This window comes from Macaca nemestrina, chromosome 9 (assembly GCF_043159975.1).
Source record: "Macaca nemestrina isolate mMacNem1 chromosome 9, mMacNem.hap1, whole genome shotgun sequence".
In the NCBI taxonomy this organism is placed as follows: domain Eukaryota; kingdom Metazoa; phylum Chordata; class Mammalia; order Primates; family Cercopithecidae; genus Macaca; species Macaca nemestrina.
Genome location: NC_092133.1, coordinates 76,467,076 through 76,481,276, shown reverse-complemented (window position 1 = coordinate 76,481,276; position 14,201 = coordinate 76,467,076). Strand labels below are relative to the sequence as shown.

General features: G+C 52.0%; 1 protein-coding gene across 1 annotated transcript in view; it reads right to left on the bottom strand.

Moving 5' to 3' along the window:
• Positions 1 to 9,683, bottom strand: part of LOC105465936 (tetraspanin 14) — a 63,847-nt gene extending 54,164 nt beyond the window's left edge. The window contains exon 1 of the mRNA XM_011714580.3: positions 9,547 to 9,683. The gene's annotated coding sequence lies outside the window, so the exon portion shown is untranslated. The remainder of the gene's footprint in view (positions 1 to 9,546) is intronic.
• Positions 9,684 to 14,201: the final 4,518 nt, after the last annotated feature.

Below are 14,201 nucleotides of genomic sequence, written 5' to 3'. Positions count from 1 at the left end.
TGCATAAGACACTCCTGCAGCTTAGCCTATAGAAACAAAATACTGAAAGAAACCTCAAAATCCATCAATAGGGGGCTGGTAAAGTGAGTCATCATTCACTGTACAGCAGAATCATGCACTGCTGTTAAAAAGAATGGACTAAACTATGTGCTAAAATGGAACAATCCTGGGATAAATTTTTAGAGTAAAAATCAGGAAGTGCAAAACAGCGTAATTAGTTTACCACTGGGGTAATAAACAAGAGAGGAATACGGACACGCTTGACTAGGCACTGAACATCTGGTGACAGGGGCCTCAGAGGAGTAGAACTGAAGGGGTCAGGGATAGAAATAGGAGTTTTCACTGTGTATCTTTGTTATGTGTTTTTCATCATGTATACATTTTTGTAAATAAAAATGTTAAACCTAAATTAATATTTAAAACACCTAAAGTTTGTGGCTGGACACACAATTTTACCTGTAGCTGTCTGAGGGCAGCTTCTGGTGTTTCCCTAGAACAAGGCAGAGTTAACAGGGAGGGGGAAGGAATCAAGGGGAAGGAGGGGGTCAGGCAGTGGCAGCCTCAGGAATAAAGACTCACCAACTCACTTAAGACTCCACCCCAAGTCCCGAAATAGAAAGTTTTCCTAAGAAGAGCAAGAGCAGATTCTGACAAAGCCACAAAAGAAACCAGACCATCTGCTGCCAAACCCACTTCGTGATAAAACTGTAAGACCCTAAGGTCCACGCAAGGTACACAATGCAGGAGAGGGGGCTGAAACCCAGGCATCCCAGGCCTCCACAGGGACCCTTCTCTGAGCCCCTCCCTACTCAGTCATCAGTGGAGCTCGAGGTCCTAGTGCTATGAACAACATCCCAGTTTCAGCAACTAAAGAAAGCTATTTCAACAGATTTCTAGGCCTGGCCCAATTCCAAGGACAGGCTAAAAACAGTTTCTCCAAAATCCCAGCTCAAAATCCCATTCCCTAACCACTAAACTCCATGTACCTTCCAGGAAACGGAAGCTGCAAAATGGAGCTATGAGATGCACTTGTAGATTTATTCCTCACTAAAGGGATACATATATGTTGTTTAAAAGCTTCCTTTAACTGACGTGTCAATAAATACTCTGCACTCAGAAGCACTGATATACTTCCTCCAAGTGATTCTTCCCCCTAAGGAACAATACAAAAACCATTCCAGCCTTTCCTGCTGCTGAGGGGAATGACACAATGACCATTAGAACCTGGACCGGCCAGACCATTTGAGTGAGAGATGTGGAAGGCAGGGAGTGGTTCACAAACAGAACTCTATCTGTGTAGAATAACTCCCCCACCTCACCCCACCCCATCACATCACATCCCATCACATCCCATCCCACCCCACTGCCACCCCCTAGGCCACCAGAGCAGACAGAAATAAACACCTCCTAATGACCTCAAGCTCAAAGACTGCCCAGACCACAGGGAAAGAAGGCCAGAGAAGGGGAATGGGTATATTTGGTTCCCCTTACAGAATAAGATGCTTTCTGAAGACTGCTACATATGTTCAACAAGTAGCCCCTGAATTAAGAAGCACAAGTGAAGTGCCCAGGAGTTTGACACCAGCCTAGGCAACACAGCAAGATCCAACCTCTACAAAAAATTTTTAAAAATTAGCTGGGTATAGGCTGAGGCAGGAGAATGGCATAAACCCGGGAGGCGGAGCTTGCAGTGAGCTGAGATCCGGCCACTATACTCCAGCCTCGGTGACAGAGCGAGACTCCGTCTCAAAAAAAAAAAAAAAAAAAAAAAAAAAATTAGCTGGGTGTGGTACTGCATGCCTGTGGTCCCTGCTACTCAGGAGGCTGAGGCAGGAGGATCACTTGGATCACTTGAGCCAGGAAGGTGGAAGCTGCAGTTGTGATAGGGCACTGCACTCCAGCCTGGGCAACAGAGTGAGACCCTGTCTCAAGAAAAAAAAAAAAAAAAAGGCACAAATGAGATCTCACAACAGTGAGAATCACACTGGCACTTGAAGCCCTCATATCTCATTCTGCTCCTGTCTGTGGCTCAATGTAAGTCCTCAGCAGGTCTTGCCTGTAATCGCACAATCCTCTGTGAAACAAAGACCAGCCCCTCTCCGTCTTTCTGCAGGAGTGAGCAGAGCCCACCCCAGGCACTAATCCTCAACACACCAAATCCTGGCACCTGCCTTTGCCACCTCATCGATCATGCCATAGAGGGGAGTGTCAGGGCTACCCTATGCCAGAGGAGCCCTCAACTAAACCTGCCCACCCCACCCCATCCTGGGCACATGCCACTTGCTCCTCTTTGCTTACACACTTAGCATCCCAGAGCCCTTGGGAATGAATCCCCCACCACTACCACCAACTTTGATTTTGGCATGCCCCCCTCAAAAACCTATCCACGTTTATCACTTGTATTTTACAGGAAGCTACTAGAGTAACAAAACACAATGATTGTGGCAGGCAGGATGGGTGCAGAGAGCAGGGTTCAGTCACCACCACTGTTCTGCTGCAAGGGTGGAAGCTGGCCACAGAGCCTCTGGGAAGGAGGGAAGGCCCCATCCACAGCTGACTGGTTTTCCTTACTACAGCAAGAGCCTGGTTCCTGAAAAGCTGACTGTTGAGACAAGATCAGCCTCAAGAAAAGGAGGCAGGCCACACAAGGTCACCTGTGCAGGGGGGGGCTGGAGGGAGCCGGCCCTCAAGAGAGGCAGAGTCTGATCAAGCAGAGAGGAGGGCCAGAGAGAAAAGGAGGAGCCTCACTCATGAAGGAGGAACAAGGTAGGCTGGATGCAGGGACCTGAAGGCCTCAGACAGAAGGAAGCTGGTGAAGCTCCCATGGCCAAAATGCCCAGGAGCTCTGGCTAGAAGGCCCCAGGAGTATGCAGTACAGGCAAGAGGAAGAGATCCCCCACAGCACCTCCCTCTGCCCAGCTCAGACAAATGGGACAGTCAATTCCCAGGCTGATGGAGGCAGGAGAGAGAACCACAAAGTTGTCAGACTGGTTTGTCCAGGACAGGGAGAACAGGAAACACAAACTGCAGCAGGAGCTCAGTTTCAGGGGGCAAAAAAAAAAAAAAAAAAAAAAAAAAAGGCTGAATAAAATGGCTGTGGTCTGACAGCCAACAGGTTTGGCAATAGAAGGCTAGCGGGGGATAGCTGTTATAAGTAGCAAAATTGGTGGGTTGTAGGGAAATGAGGACCCAGGTCCATGCGATTTCCTGGGTGCAGAGGGGAAATCCAGCAGGCCAAGAGCAAGGGAGCCAAGGGACAAGGGGCTAGCAGATGCTGAAAAGGACCAAGGTTTCTGGAAAAAAAGAGAGTGACACAAGAAGGAACACCTACAAGGAGAGAAACCTGTGCCCTATTCTTGCACTGGCCCAAGTTCAGGACCACTCACACCTGTCTCCTGAGGGACAGGCCAGTGCAAGAAGAATGGACAGGACACTGCCAGCCACGGGATACTGACAGAGATTCTGTCCCTGACCAAACTTTATTTCTCTGAGCCCTCTGCTCACCTGGTCCTGACCTAGGGCTCCTAGCTCCATTCTGTCAGAGCCTAGTTTTAGCAAAAATCCTGTTAACCAGAATCCCCCACCCTCAATATCTAATCACCCTGGATATCTGATCGTATTTCTCATCCTCTGCTATCTCCCAGGTAAAACCTGATCACCCTGGCCTGCTTGCAACAAGAATTCAGTTAGCTAAGTTTAGTAAAAATTTCCCTACCCTCTTAAAAATGTTCAGGAGGCCCCACACTCCGCTCCTTGGCTGTAAGTTCCCACTTTTCTTTGTTGTATTTGAAGTTGGCCCACTCTCTCTCCCCTACTGCAAAATCCCATTGCCATAATCCCTACACCTATTGCAAGTCGTAAATACAGACTACCTTACCAGTTTAACAAGCGTCAGAGTAAGTTTTTCTTTAACCAGCTCCCTAAGTCTTCCCGGACCCATTGCTCCCACCCCTCACTCAGAGTGTGTAAACTACTTGGTCTGGGGCTGTGGCTGACCTCCCCTACCAAGCCCCAAAAAAGACCCTGTCTGCCTGGCCCAGGGACACAGGAGAGGACCCTGAGCACAGCTGGCAGGCACCCAGATTGGGGACAGACACACTCCTACTGCTGAGAGTCCCACAGCATCCCCAGGATCACCACTCAGACCTCGGGGTACAAACAAAAGTGATTCGGGAGAGACACATTTCCTTCCACTGCTCTGGGGCCTCTCTCCTGGATGTTACGGCTACGAACTCCTCTCAAGGCCGTGGAGTGTATAGGAGCACAGGCCTCAACAGCTGGGACACATAGTCAGGCAGGAAAAACCCAGAGAAGGTTCACTAGCCCCTTGTTCCGGTCCCTCCCCAAACCTTATCCATGCAGGACAGCCCAACTCCAGCTCTCCCAAATGCCAGGAAACCACAAAGACTCTGAGGCAGCACCAGGAGCTCACCTCTTACCAGAATCCCAGAAGCCACTTTAGAGACAACTGCCCCAGCTCTCAGGCTCCCAGCTCAGGCCAGCACAGCCTAAGGAGGGAGGAGTCAGTTCCTCCAGCTATCTAGCTGAAAGGCACAGGCTCCAGGCCTTCTCCCTGGCTGCTCAGTTGGGAGGCAGAACAGACCGCAAGGGGTGAAGAGTTTCAACCCCAGCCTGCCCAGGCCCACTTAAGCTCTGGTCTCCAGGCCTGGCCTGCTGCCTCCTAAAAGAAAACCACAGCCCCACCCAACCCTACCCAACCCCACCAAGCCCAAGAGTGGAGGAAGTGGGGTTTCCAGAATCAGCTGCTGGTGAGCACTTGCTGAGTGCCACCAGAGATGGCAGCTGTCTCACACCAGTGTCAGGCCTAACTCAGGGGCTTTGGATCTTGTTTCTCAGTGTGCTCATGCTTCACTGCAACCCAGTGAGATAGGAAAGGCAGCCTTGATTCTTCTCACTTTACAGATGAGAAAATTTGACAACTTTTTTTTTCCAGGAAGAAAAAAAAAAAAATCAAAGACTTGTGTAGGTCACTCAACTAGAAAGTAGATGCAACTTGAAAGCTTGCCTCACCATCATCCATTCATCTTCACATCTCCACGTTTAATCGGCAGAGGCACTGGACACTGCCTCCCTGCCAGGGCCTGCGCTCTACCAACATGGCCACTTGCCCTGTCTAAACCAAAAGCATACGCAGTTAAGGGAGAAAATGGATGTGGAGATGCTATGAATAACCTCCCTGATTCACAGTTAGAGAGGACACTGCTATAATGGAAGATAAGCAAACTGAAACGCTGGCATTCACCTAGACCAAAGGCTATCAAAACTTCACTCTACGCAGCAACCTGGGTACTCTGATGGCCTGCCAAGAGTGGGACCACTGCTGGAGACCACCACCACCTCTCACTCCACTAGTAGAAAAACGGAGGCCCTGGAAAAGGTGGAAATATGCCTAAGGAGAGTGAGTTAATCATGAGGCGGAAGAACCTGAGGCCTTACCACTTCCAACAGTGTCTGCTAGCCCCGAGGGAAATCACCAGAGACCAAGCAGGTGACGAGGCACAAAATCAAGGGCCACAGTGTGAATGACTCCTTAAAATCCTGCTAAGGTGGCCTGAGGGGGAAAACGTAACTAACAGAGGGTTCCTACTCCCTTCTACAGACCAGGGATCTGGCCCCACACTCAATCCCATCCCCAGTGGGAGTCCACCTTCAGTCACCTCACCACCACTGCTTTCCACACCCCTACGACTGCAAGCTCAATCCCTGAATCAGGACCAGGCCTGCCTGGGTAGCGCTACCTGCTCCTGCTTCTAGGAAAGGTGGCTGCCCCTACAGGCCACATCCAGATAGGGGATGGAACATGCAAAATGTCCAAGGACTGACAAGGCAGGGCAGAGACAGGCAGCAGGAGCCTAATCCCCTTCCCATAGGCATCTTAAAGGCCACCAGGACTCAATGGCAGGAAACAGGGATCATCATGCTCTCTGTCCCTCTGTCCAAGCCACCAGGAGTGTTCCCACTAATCACTATGGGTCCCCCCAGTGAGGACAACATAAAGAAGATAAATGAATATGCAGTGTGAACAAGAAATAAACCTCTGTTGCTTTAAGCCTCTGAGACTTGGGGATTGCTGTTACCACAGCAAACCGTGATCTATCCAGACAGACACAGGCAGTGACTCACCAATCTTCTGCATGTGGCAGTGTTGGTCTTCCTATTCCCTGGCCTGAGGGAGACAGAAGCTACATCGCCAACCAGCAGGGGTTCTGGGGTACCTGCTATGTGCCCAGGCTGTGCTGGACAGATGAGATGTGTTCAGAGGCAGGGACACAAGGGCACCTTCACTGAAAACACTCATTAGTTCCACTGTGGGCCAGGATTGTTCGGTATATGAATCTATTTTAATCACCTCTGAGAGGAACGTATTGTCTAAATTAGAAATGAGAAAACCTGGCCAGGCATGGTGGCTCACACCTGTAATCCCAGCACTTTGGGAGGCCGAGGCAGGCAGATTACTTGAGGTCAGGAGTTTGAGATCAGCCTGGCCAACATGGTGAAACCCCCTCTCTACTAAAAATACAAAAATTAGCTGGGTGTGGTGGCGCACACCTGTAGTCCAGCTACTTGGGAGGCTGAGGCAGGAGAATCACTTGAACCCAGAAGGTGGAGGTTGCAGTGAGCTGAGATCACACAACTGCACTCCCGCCTGGCCGATAGAGTGAGACTCCATATCAAAAAAAAAAAAAAAAAGAAAGAAAGAAATGAGAAAAGCCAGCTCATATTGAGACCTCAAGCAAGTTACTCTGTGACCTCTCGGGACCACAGTTTCCTCATCTGTAAAATGGAGCTGTTGACATCACGGTTGTTTTGTTTTTTCTTTCTTTTTTTTTTTTTTTTTTTTTTTTTTGAGAGGGAGTTTTGCTCTTATTGCCCAGACTGGAGTGCAACGGCACGATCTTGGCTCACTGCAACCTCCACCTCCCGGATTCAAGCAATTCTGCTGCCTCAGCCTCCCAAGTAACTGGGATTACAGGCATGTGCCACCACGCCCAGCTAATTTTGTATTTTTCGTAGAGACAGGGTTTCACTATGTTGGTCAGGCTGGTCTCGAACTCCTGACCTCAGGTGATCCACCCACCAAGGCCTCCCAAAGTGCTGGGATTACAGGCACGAGCCATTGCGCCCGGCCATCACAGTTGTTTTCAAGGATTAAATGAGTTATTACAAGTCAAGCTTCTAGGGTGTAAGTCTCAATAAACTCACTATTAGTATCACTATGAAACCTTCCACATAACTGCTATAATCTTGTCCTTCACTAAATTGTAAACCAGCAAAGTTTTCCCAGGCCTGGTACAATGCCACTTTACAGGCACTGCCAAAACGAATTCTACCTCAGTTGAAGTTAAATGGGTCAAATTCCTGAGCACATGGTGGCCTAGAGTGTGGCCTCAGGAAATAGTTCCAGAACTCAAGGAACGTCACTTCACTGCCACCGCAACCTTCAGGGCAGGGCCATCTCCTCTCCCACTTCATCCTGCCACTTTCCACATGGGAAGGACCCTCACCAGTCCTCAGAGACTAGCACAGCTGCCCAGCTGGTGAAGGGGGACACTTCCCTGGGCACCCAACCATTCTGCAGCTCCATGCCCTTTCTTCCTGGGGCAGCCACAAACCTTCAGAAGCACCCATGGACTCAGACCCCCGTCTCCCTGAATGATTCTGCTGTGCTGAGATCAAGCTCAGATCAATAAACACTACTGAGCACCGATGCCACGTCCAGCCTGGGTTCTAAGACCACACCAAGTTTACAGCTGGTGAGGGACTTTCCAGACTTGGAATAGTGCCTGCAACAATGCCTCGCACCCCACAGAAATCTCAACCATGCTTTGTTAAGTAAACTGAGGATGACATTAGGTGGTCCAAGCAGTGGAGTTCAGAGATGCGGGGATGGACATACCCAGAAAGTCTCCAACTGAAGTTGGGGTGCAACACAATGAGAAGCAAGGGGAAAATACATCTGGTGGCCCTGGGTTTCCAGGGCCTGTCACTAACGTTAGGGATCGGGGTGGGATGGGATCGGACTGCATGTGGTGGCTCACACCTGTAATCCCTGTGCTTTGGGAGGCTGAGGTGGGAGGTTCTCTTGAGCCCAGCAATTTGAGGCTACGATCACACCGGCAGCTAAGGGGATAGAAAGGCATACAGGGCCATGATGGTGGAGTCTGGGCTTCATTCTGGGGATGCCAGGGCCCAGGAAGATCCCTGGAAGGAAGGCCGCCCCCACCAACCACTTGGCTGGCTTAAACGTGGCAAGGACATAGGGCTGCTCCGATGGCCTGTCCCCAGGTTTCCCTTCACAAATTGAGAAGGGTAGCCGGAGCACTCAGCAGGCACTAACTGCTTCCAGACTTCAAGGTCAAGGGGCGAGGGGAAGGCTACTTTTGAGGATTTGGCAGGCCACTCTCTCACTAGCCCAAGAACAACCCCTTAAAGGAGGAGGATCCCCTGGAGAGCAGACCACTGCCAGGAGCACACCTGCAGAGGCTCCAATACTATGCTCTGCACTGCCGCTCAAGACCGCCTGACCTCGCGGATAGCCGCGCCAGGACACCCAAGGAGTGTGTGTGACACCGCCGCACTCACCACCGCTCCGCGCCCAGCACCAGGACAGTACCGGGGCCCACAACTTCCCCCGACTCCCCCTAGCACAGACCGCTTCTCGCCGGAGATCAACTTTAAGTCCCCAACACAAGTGCTCCAGCGGTCCGAGGGCCAAAGTCTCTCCACACACCCTCACACAGGCACTTCCTACCCACCCGCACCCCACCCCTGGGGGTGGAGGAGAAGCAGCAGCGGCCCGGGACCAGCACACTCCGCAGCCACAAACCTCACTCTACCAGAACTCCGGCTAGGTCAAGGGGTCAGGCTTTGCTCCCAAGCACAACCCCACACGACTAACGGGGAGAAGCTGGGTCACCGCCTACTCAAACTCCGGCCGCCCCAAACCCAAGCCGGGCAGAGTGGGACCCACGGCGGCGTGGCAGACTGACCACGACCACGGCGGGGCAGGAGGAAAGGGTGGCCCGCCCCGGCCTACGCCCACCCCCACCCCAGACCCGAGCTCCGGGGGACCGAAGGTGGGTGGCTGAGCCGAAAGGGGCACCCATCCCAGAGCTCGCTGCTGGGGACAACAAGCAGAGCTCCGAGCAGCAGCGGCCGTCCAGACTTCCCGTCGCCCTCACCCCGCCCGGCCCGGGCGCGCACTCGCCGGGGCGCGCGGATGGGGCGAGAGCTACCGAACCAGGAGTGCCGGCCCCGGGACCGCCGCGGCTCTCGTCCGCCGGGCGCCGGAGTTCGGCTCAGCCGGGTCCCGGCCGAGGCCTCCAACCTCTAGCAAGCGATCCTGGCAGACAAAGCCAGCACCGCCCGTGGGGCCGCTCCCGGGCAGGCGGGGAAGGAGGCTGAGGGGCCAAGCAGGGACCTGGGGAGCAGCCCTCGCCCCCGGAGGACGCTCGGGGAAGTCGGCCTCAGACAAAGAAGGGGGCAGGCCCCGACGCCCCAGCCGAGTCTCCGCGCTCTACTCACCCGCGCGCGGCGGCGGCAGCGGCGGCGCGGCCCGGCTCGGCCGAGGAAGTTAGAGCAAGTTCGGCGGCGCGGGGTGGGAGGGCGCGACTCGGGCCGTCCGAGCGGCGGGGGCGGGGCGCAGAGGGGCGGGGCCGGAGGCGCGGCGCCTGCCGGCTGCCGAGGAAGGGGCGCCGCTTCCCTGCGCCGCCCGGTGCGGCCCCGCGCGCTTGGGCCCGCCTTTGCCCCGCCCCGCCCCCGCCGGCTCGCCCCTCCCCCACCACGCCCCGCCTCCCAGCCCGCGCGGCACCGGGGACCGCGAGGCCGGTTCGCCGGCCCGCCCCTTTGTCCCCCTCTGGGCGGTGCCGGAGGCTCGAGGCGGCCAGGTTCCGCGCCCTCCGTGTGGATGTGCGGCGCAGGCCGGGCCTGGCCCGGGGCCGGGCACTTGTGGCCGGCTGGAGCTCTCTGAGCCGTTGCGCTGCGCAGACGCCGCTCTGGCCTTGTCAGAGCCGAACCTGGGAGAAGCACGAGCTGTGGGAGGCGGCGTCTCGAGGGATACACGGAATGACCGTGGAGAGCGGGCGAAGGATTAGGAAAATGGCTGTGGTGGAGATAAGAGGCGTTCCTGCCCGGCTTTGGAGCCTGGGGGCGGGGGTAGTCTTCAAAAGATGGAAGGGGAAATGGTTTTTATTTCTTTGTAAACCGAGAAGTAAGGACACTCTCCTTCTGGCCTTGGTGCTAAAAATACCAAGCTTTCTTTGGATCGTGGCTGAGATTTGTTCCTCACCTTTACGCTAAAGAGATGGCTGGGACGATTCTTGTAGGGTAGAGGGATTTCCAGGGACAGCCAGGGGCGGCTCCCCAGCCTCAGCCTCCCTACCTGTAGAATGAAGCATGCCACACTTTATTTCTTAAACTTATTCTGTGGCTGAGGGCCGAGTGGTCTGCTCTGTTGGGTAACACCAAACAGGGATCTATTAAAACTGGGCTAAGACTGGTTGCCCCATGCCAGTACAAGCAACCAACTGGTTAATTCCAATAGAAGGAGGAAATCTTGAGATGGAGACTATTCAGTCTATTCCCAGGTTTGTTTGGGTTTGGTTTTTTTTTTTTTTTTTTTTTTTTGAGCAAAGGTATCGTTTTATCACCCAGGTTGGAGTGCAGTGGCATGGCAGTGGCTCACTGCAGCCTCGACCTCCCACCTCAGCTTCCCAAGTAGCTGGGAGCACAGGTGCAGGCCACCACGTCTAGCTAATATTTTTATTTTAGCTAAATCAAAGAGATGAGATCTTGCTATGTTGCCAGTGATGGTCTCAAATTCCTGGGCTCAAGCAATCCTTCCACCTCTGCCTCCCAGAGTGCTGGAATTACAATCATGAGCCACTGTGCCTGGCTAATTTTGTTTGTTTAATTAAGGGGGATGCAACCTGTCTGTGACACCCCAGGCAGCTCAGGAACCTCCCTGGGAACCTGTCCGTTCATTCAGCAGATAGTGAGTGCTTGATTGAGTGCCTGATATATGCCAGGCCCTGTGTGCATGGTGGGATACTTCAGTGAACAAGACAGCTGAGGCCTTTTGCCCGATAAAGTTAATTTTTAATGGAGAAGACAAATACATAATTACAAGTTGAAGTAAAAGGCTGGGACAAAAACAAGGGACTAGAATAGAGAATAAAAGCTACCTAAGATGAAGCAGTCAGGGAAAGTGAGGAGGTGATGCTGAACTTGAAGTCAAGAGTGAGGAGTTAGCCTTGGGAAAAGTTGGGCAGAGACATTCCTCGCTGAGAGCAGTAGGTGCCTTTTCAGGGTAAGTTCTGCATGGGTCAAGGAGCTGAAAGAAAATCAGTGTAGCTGAAGTTTCAAGCCTAGGGGAAGAGGCCCAGGATGGAGTGGGAAGGTGGGCGGGGGCCAGAGCATGCAGGGCCTGTGGGCTGTGTCAAAGAATGGAGACTTTGTTGAGCCTTGGAAGGGTTTTATGCAGAACACTAACATGTTCTGATTTAAGGCTGTGTGTGGGTGTCAGGCAAAAATAAAAGCAGGGAGCCAATTAGGCTTGCCACAATCCAGGCCAAAGATGATGGTGGTTTGAACCAAAGTGGTGGTCATGCTAAGATGAGTAGTTGAGAGATGCTATTTTGGACTTAACAGGACACATTGATAGGAAGGACATGGGGGCAGGAAATGGAGAAACCAAAGATAACTCAAGTTTCTGGCTGGAGTAAGTGGGTGGACAGTGCTTCATTTATTGGATCAAAAAGCAGCAACCACATCTCGGAGTTACATCAGGAATTCTGTTCAAGCCACATGGAGCTTAAGATGCCTGTTAGAGATCCAGTGGAGTTATCTCATCACTAGGAGCTCAAAAGAGAGGCCAGGGCTGGAAAGGGGCTTTGGGATACATCAGCATAAAGATGCTCAAGGTCATGGGATCTGAGAAGGACACACAGGGTGAGGTGGTAGATGCAGAAGAGGAGAGAGTTCAGGAGGGACCCAGGGGAACCAAAGCAGGCAAGAAGACTGAAAAAGAGGCTGGAGGAGGGGGGCAGAAGGAGAATCAGGAGAGCGCTGTATCCTAGAGACTGAGAAAATGTTTCCAGAAAGCAATTGTCAGCTGTCTTAGATACTGCTTAGAGATCAGATAAGATGAGGACTGAGGCCTGTTGGCTCTGGCAACATGAAGGCAGTTGATGAACATGATAAGGGCGGTGTTCCTGGAGTAGTGGAAGCCAGGCTGTGGTAGAACTACCATGTTTGCACAACTTGTCTAACAGGGAATGGAGAACTGGGAGGGATCTAGAAAGGATATAGAAGCCTAGGATGCTTTGGTAGAGATTGCTAGATGCCCCTAGTAGTAATTCTCTCTTCCCTTCATGATAGAATTTCCAATTCTGTCTGGCCACATGGCTTTCCAGAATAAAGGCAAGTTTCTCAGCCTCCCTTGCAGCTACACTTCATTCCACCTAATAGGAAGTAAGTGTAGAAGTCCATGTGCAAATTCAAAACTGGCTTTAAAGGGAAGTCATGTGCTTTACTCTTTCCTGCCCGGTAGGATATATTGATAGCTGAAGCTCAAGCATCCATATTGGATCTTAAGTGGAAGCCAAAGTGTTGAGGATGTTGGTGGAAGTGAGAATAAATGTGGATCCTAATGTGTAGGGAGCCAGCACACATTTGGACTACCTACCTCTTGACTTTCTTTATGGGAGAAGGACATTTCTGTCTTGTTTAATCCTCTATTTTATGGCACATGTAGCCACATCTGTTTCTAACATTTGTTAGCATATAGAGGGGTTCGTTAAAATATGGGAGTCGGCCGGGCACGGTGGCTCAAGCCTGTAATCCCAGCACTTTGGGAGGCCAAGACGGGCGGATCACGAAGTCAGGAGATCGAGACCATCCTGGCTAACCCGGTGAAACCCCGTCTCTACTAAAAAGTATAAAAAACTAGCCGGGCGAGGTGGTGGGCACCTGTAATCCCAGCTACTCAGGAGGCTGAGGCAGGAGAATGGCATAAACCCAGGAGGCAGAGCTTGCAGTGAGCTGAGATCCGGCCACTGCACTCCAGCCTGGGCGACACAGCAAGACTCCGTCTCAAAAAAAAAATATATATATATATATGGGAGTCACTGAAGCAGGCTTGCACAGTGATAGGAATGATCTAAGAAGAAGGCAGGGGCCATGATAGGAAGAGCAGATGAAAGGAGATAGGGTATGGGCACTAATGAGGGTCACCTACAGAGGGACACCTCCACCATTGTTAAGGAGAGTAGTGTGGAGGCTGAGAGGAGGTGTCTAGTAAAGGCTGGGATTGGGAAGATGATTACTCACACCTGGTGATTTCTGCTTAATCCTGGATGTGCAGGAGGTCATGAGCTAGAACAAGGAGGAAGGAGATGGGGAAGCCAGCTTTGCAAACCATGGACTGAGTGGTTTTGGAGATCTTGCTGGCCCGAGCAGCGTCTGGGAGACGTGTCCTTTCTGGAACAGTTGGCCACACTGCTGCAGGCTATGAAAAGTGTGGTGGAAGTACCCACAAAGCCAGCATGGCCATCCCTGCCATGCCCCAGACAGTCACATCTGACACTCACCTGCCATTCCCAGCTGCAGCAGAGACCCACAAAGCTTTATCTGACCCATTCTTTTTTTTTTTTTTCTTTTGAGATGGAGTCTCACTCTGTCACCCAGGGTGGAGTGCAATGGCGTGGGCTCACTGCAACCTCTGCCTCCTGGATTCATGGGACTACAGGCACGTGCCACCACACCCTGCTAATTTTTGTATTTTTACTAGAGATGGGGTTTCACTATGTTGGCCAGGCTGGTCTTGAACTCCTGACCTCGTGATCTGCCCACGTTGGCCTCCCAAAGTGTTGGGATTACAGGCGTGAGCCACTACGCCCAGCCTATCTGACCCATTCTTACAGCAACATAGAGTGGCTTGAGAGAGCCTCAGAGAGTCAAACTGCAAAACAGGTCTATTGTATTCTCCTTTATTAAAAAATAAAAAGAATTCAATATAGACAGCCCCAACTCATAAAAGGGTTGTATTGTAACCAGTGGTTTACTTTCCTGGCTAGCACCTAGAACCATAATTGCCAAGCATATAACTGAATGGTAGTGCAGACTGCAAGTCTAACGTACGGATTGTGGGAACAAAAAACAGTACAGGAAGGAGGAAAAGA